The 5,485-nt window shown below is 43.8% G+C and overlaps 1 protein-coding gene across 1 annotated transcript in view; it reads left to right on the top strand.

Moving 5' to 3' along the window:
- The window catches only part of LOC109476265 (protein scribble homolog), a 97,496-nt gene that overhangs the window by 34,459 nt on the left and 57,552 nt on the right, over positions 1-5,485 (top strand). The window lies entirely within an intron of this gene.

Genomic DNA, 5,485 nt, shown 5'->3' with positions numbered 1-5,485 from the left:
TGTTCTTTGAACCCTCAAGTGGCGATCCCTGAAAGTGACACCTGGTGTGGATACCTTTCGTAGGGTTGGGTCATCTGAGGAACCTTTGTTTTAGAAGGATAAAGAAATTCCATCTTCTAGACAAGCTCTGTACAGCACTCTTGACAAATGGTTGTGTCTGGGCATGAGCCGGATGGGAGGCATGGGAAGTATCCGTGGCCATTATTTACTACCACTCATGCAGCATACATCAGTGCAAGGAGCATAGATATCTTCAGAAGGTAGGAAGGAAGGTGAAGGGTGGGATGTCCAGAGCAAATATATCCCTAGAAGGTAGGAAGGAAGCTGGAGGGTAGGATGTCCAGGGCGAATATATATCTAGGAGGTAGGAAGGAAGCTGAAGGTTAGGATGTCTTGCAGACGAGGGTCGGGCCGTACCACCTGTACGCTTCGATCAGAATGCACCTGTCAGTGTCCCTGCCTTTGTAGTGCTGACAGATATGTTGACCCAATCTCCTGTGTTAATCAGGTGGAACACACCACCCCATTCCCTGTTACTGTTGCAGAACACCAAAAGGGGAAATAGGCAGGATACAGGGTAGGGGGAGGGTGGTTGCTGAAGGTCAATGGGTCACTCCAAGAGTCAAGGTCAAAAAAATGGAATCAATTTTGTTGGAATACAGATGAGATCAAAACAGGGTAATACAAATCCACAAGTTGTTGATAGCGATACTCAAAGTTGTTTCTCATAAACATTAAAGTCTGTAATCTTGTGAATAATTTTCTCCTTGTTTTTAGGTTAAGAGAGATTAAGTTGGTTGTCAGAATAACTTTTTTGTCTTGTTCTTGTACAGAATATTGACTTCATGCCGACCATCTTGTCCCGATTTGACACCATCTTCATAGTTAAAGATGAGCACAGTGAACAGAAGGACATGGTAAAACATATTTTTTATTCATTATGCTCTTCCTGTTATACATGTAATTTCATGATTTTTTATGTTGAATATAGGGAAATGTGTATTCTAATGTGTGTGTATTGATCTTGATTCAGTAATTGATAAGTAATTGAAAAATCTGCTAACTTCTGAAAATGAAATGTCTATCAAGAACTAAGCAGAAAAAGAAAGACACTAGAAGAACTTTTTTAGTGACTGAGATGACACAGAGAAAACAAACTTTATTAACCTTTCTCTACTAACTGATGCTGTAACTTGGTGATGCAACTTCGTCTGTTGTTATTACCATTTTATCTTGATATTCTGGCCCTATACCTAAAAGATATTTGTGGAATTGGCAGCTCAAGTCTCCTAGATAAGATTTATCACTGACCAAATCTTCCTCTCATTCCAAAGCCATTCTTTCGCACTTGTTCCACAAAGCGACTCTTGTTTGTGTCTCCCGCCTAGACGCCGGCCAAACACGTAATGAATGTGCACATGAACGCGCTGGCCTCCACCCAGCCTGCTTCCGAGGGCGAGCTCGATGTCAACACACTCAAGAAGTACATCGGCTACTGTCGCAGGTACACAGTCAGAATAGCACGGTGTTAGCCTGGAATCCATCTTATTCTAATACATGCATTTTGCAAAAAAGGATAAGTAAAAGATGTACAGCAAAAGCGATTGTATATTGAAAAACATGCACATTTATGGTCATCTAATTTTTAACATGTTTAAGAAAGTAACACATCTTTTGGAACACAATATAAATTTTAGATAAACAAAACCTTTTTTTAAACCATTACCACACCCCAATAAAATGCCCTCCCCTGTAAAAACAAGGGTGGGCCGAATGTCAACACACTCAAGAAGTACATGTCGCTATTGTCGGAGGTATGCAGTCAGCATAGCACTGCTGCAAATAATGTCCTAAAACGCAAACTCACCTTGAAAGGATTGCCCCTTTCTGTGTGGAGACTAACTTAAGTGCCCCGTCGTTGTCTCTGCACTGTTGTGAACACACTGGGGTTCCTTAGATGCCCTTACACTAACATCAGCTACTGTCAGATAAGTGGTAGGGCTCGAAACACAACCTGCAGGTGCAGGTTAGTGCGAGTAGAATTGGAATCGTGCAGCTATGTCCGAGTACCTTGTGCTTCCAGTATGTTAAAGATCTACAACAGCAAATAGACAACTTTCAAAAATTGTTTTTGTTGGGCTGGGAAAGGAAAGGAAATGAGTGGTGTAGGTGAGATGCGTCAGATGTGCATGTTAATACCTTGGGCAAGGTTAATGTCATCTGTGCAGGTAAGCATGTTTCTAGCCCTGTGTGGTATACCTGACCTTAGATGTACACAACTGCCTAAGGGGAAGCTATCCTGTAACTCACTACTGCTAGTTGTAAAGACATGATTGCCTCTGAGGATGCTTTCACACCAGCAGGAGAGATATCTCCTGGATAAGGAGAGTGATTGTGGATGTTTTGTCTGGGCCTAACAGAAGAAGATCTGCACTTGAAGTCATTAGGGCTTCTTCTCACAGACACATTTCCCATTGTTTGCAGACTTGGGGGAAATATTTTAAAAGAAGTAGCCAGTAACGACGTAAACATGGCGCACCGCCACATGAGATCAATTTGTAGTTTTTTTCGAAAGCCTCGCTGAAAAATTATACCGTCTCTTAAAGTACTTCAAAAGAATTCTTTTAGAATGCCATCAGCAGTTGAAGGACTATTAGCCAATCAGTCGTAGGTCTTAGTGGTGGAAGGAGTCTCAAAGGGCGTCGGTGGGACATGAACTTGAATCAGGGCACTTGTCGGCAGGCCTGTCTGTTGGCAGGTGGGGTTGGTGTTTCTTTCTACGGCGATGCACACGACTGGGCAGGAGTTTTCAAATAAACAGAGCCGCACTGCCAGGAATGCCACCATCATCCGTCCGCCTGGTGGGAAAGTTCACATCAGGAAGTACACGGATACCGTAATGGTCCTGCGCTCCTCAATGGGAGAAAAGCTTTAAACCGTTGTTGTAAAAGGGTCTTTATTTCACTTGTTTTTGTTTATTGAATGTTAGAGCAAGTGGGTGGCCCCATTCAACTGATGACTTTTTTTAGAAAGGGGCCCAGTCTACAGAAAACGTATAAAACCAACAGTCTTTGATTGAAGTATGCACAAAGAAAGTAAATTGAATTCATAGTAGGTTGTAAACAAAAGCAACAAAAGCACATAACCAAACATGTATTACATGGAAGATAAAAAAAGTCAAATGTTCAAATCAAAGTAGTTGTTCACACCACCATGCTAGAAGAGTTGATATTGCATGTCAAAATTTCCAACTGCATCCACTGCTTTCCCTGCCATCCCCTAGCCATTGGCTACTTTTCTTAGCTTTTTTCAGTTTAATACATCTTGAAACAGCCAAAATCTTTATTGTGGCTGCTGCTTTCTAGCCCTTGTTGGGCCGGCACTCAAGCCAATGCGTTGAGTGTTTGAGGAAATCTCTGACTCATTCAGCAAATTAAATCAAGGAAGCAAGGCTCACATTAGTGGATAATTGACGTGGCTGCTTTCCCCCTCTTAAACTAGGTGTTAAAGCACGGATTGTTGACAGTGATCCCAGCCGAGGATGCTTAAGCCCGAGATCGTCACAGTTTTCCCTTTGGGTTCCTAGAATGTGGAATTGCCTGACCTTGGCCTTGCCTTAAACTTCGTTAAGCCCGGGAGCTTCATCAGCACCCTCGCTGTGCTGGGTACGTCAGTCAGCCCTTGCTTAGTACACATGTAGTGAAGACAGATACTATCTGAATGCAGTGAAGAAAGAGGGTAGTGTGTTATTAGACCTATAAGACAGGGTGCCTTACCAAGTGACACACCTTTGGCAATTACACGTAGTTGTAGTTCAGCAAGTTGAATTTTCTTTTTAAAGTTGCCTCGTCATCACCGTTCTTCTGGTTGAAAGGCCGTGACTTTTCGTTCCTGTTGTGTTGTGGCCAAATGGTGGGGAAGTAAGGCAGACGGTAAGAGAGGGGGCTGTAGACTGTACAAAACCATAGGTGATTGACATCTTGCAGCTAGCTGCCTCCATGGTCGAGGAAAAACTGGCGATAGGCTGCACCTGTCTAGCCTCCTTAGCAGGCTCTGTGACTGGGCCTTTTTTCTCTTATGGCATATTACTTCTATTTGTATTTGACTTGACGAAGTTGGGCTGGCCCAGGAACCAGAGTGCCAATAGAAATGATATGGTGTAAGGAAAAAAGCCCCAATCATAGAGCCTGCATGGAGGTCTGGAGGTGCCTGTGGTCTGGAGAAGCCCCGTAGAAGCTCTACAAGTGAAGACTCATAGTCCTTTCCAACTCTGACACACGGCCATGCTGTTCCCATCGACGAGGGACAGTGGCGAACCGTGTCACCCTCTCTGAAGCAAGAATTTTAATGTTTCGCCCTGCCAGCGGGGTGCCAAGTCGTGCCCGGCACGTTTTCGCCCCGAAAAGCCTGCGGCTGTCACAGGTACCACCAACGGGGAGGCCTTTTGTTTTTCCCCACTGATCTATCAACACCAAGTTTCAAACTCCTGTTAAGTGGCCATGCCGGTGACCCATGCTTTGCCTCCCGTGTTTCATAAACTTGGATGTTGCCCTTCTCGCTTGTTTGGCGCACAAGGAGTCCCAGATGCGGCCTTGCTCCGTGTTGGAAAAAAAAGAAAACGGCTGAGGTTAGCTCCTTGTTGTCCTCAGGGGAATCCCAAGGACCAAAAATATGTGGGTACGATTTCCCCGGGAAACATGGGGACAAAGGGAATGGAGAAAGCCAGACTTGTTTCCACAACCGATTCCATGTCTTCAATACAAACACAGCTTTGTAGTGTTGTAAAGTCGCTGTTTTCTTAATGGGGGGGGGGGGAGATGTGTAATGAATGTGCCAATATGTGCCAGGCTTTCGTAAGTCTCATGTCTTGAATATCATAAAACAAACTTTTAAGGTGATGAAAGAAATTGACAAGCAAAACAATGTCTTAAATTCTTTAACGACCAGAGAAAGTAGATTATAGTGAAGGGTGTTTTCCCATAACAAAGGGCATGTCTAAAATGCATATTATTCTTCTGTATTGATAAAATATGTATAAGTGAACTGCATCCTTGCATTTGTTGACAAGTTGCACGTCTTAACATTAATTTTTGTCCCTTACTTGATGTGTACTCCACCTCGCGATAGGTTAGGTGGTTGACCTCAACTGATAGGTTAGGTGGTTGACCTCTTGGGTTCCGACTGCACAGTTTCCATCTCTGATCTCAGGAAATGTAACAGAGCCTGCAAGACACACCTCTTCCTCTCCACTCTGACATTGTTTTGCCCTTGCTGGTTCCTGGGGTCAGCAAGCACTGAGTAAGATCAAACCTGACTCAAGTCTCGGCACCAAGATTCTTGAAGAAAGGGAACGAATATCCTTCCAAATGAGCATTTGTCAGGATAGGATTGCCTCAAGCGCTGATTTCTAGATCTGGCAAAAGTCTAAAACAACACTGCGCTACCTCCAAGGACTTCATGATCAAAGCACTTCAACTCCAGTGGG

This window comes from Branchiostoma belcheri, unplaced genomic scaffold, assembly GCF_001625305.1.
Source record: "Branchiostoma belcheri isolate BF01 breed outbred unplaced genomic scaffold, Haploidv18h27 scaffold37, whole genome shotgun sequence".
NCBI lineage: Eukaryota > Metazoa > Chordata > Leptocardii > Amphioxiformes > Branchiostomatidae > Branchiostoma > Branchiostoma belcheri.
Note: the sequence above shows the minus strand (reverse complement) of the source record. Positions and strands in the feature narration are given on the sequence as shown.